The sequence below is a fragment of the Montipora foliosa genome, chromosome 14 (assembly GCF_036669935.1).
Source record: "Montipora foliosa isolate CH-2021 chromosome 14, ASM3666993v2, whole genome shotgun sequence".
Taxonomy (NCBI): domain Eukaryota; kingdom Metazoa; phylum Cnidaria; class Anthozoa; order Scleractinia; family Acroporidae; genus Montipora; species Montipora foliosa.
This window is the reverse complement of record NC_090882.1, coordinates 8,937,156-8,937,586: the sequence shown is the minus strand read 5'-3', so window position 1 is coordinate 8,937,586 and position 431 is coordinate 8,937,156.

Here is a 431-nt window from a genome sequence, read left to right as displayed (position 1 = left end):
CCAAACGAGATCAAACGAAGCGTGACGCTCATTTTCTCTGCTGTGTACTGCATCCATGGCATTCTCCCATGGAGTATATACCAATGAATGATACTAATCTTTATTGAGGATGCTAACATCACTCAAACTAGTGATTTACAGAAGGCTTCTCTAAGACTGAAACTATTTAACAAAACGAAGAAAACGATTATCGTGTATTTCAAAATACGATCTCACTGAATGCTCTGGTCATGGTTGGCTTGGTTGGCGTGAAAAACCTGAATTTTGTATTTCTTGTTCGAAAAGAAGTCATGAGCTTTATATTGTGGACAGAAAAAAATCCATACCCACCCCATGAAAAGCCAATGGAAATTTCGAAGGGGAAGGGATTCTTAAAAGTCAAAATTTTAAAAGCAAAGTATGAAGCTTAAGTGGAATACCATGGGGGAGGG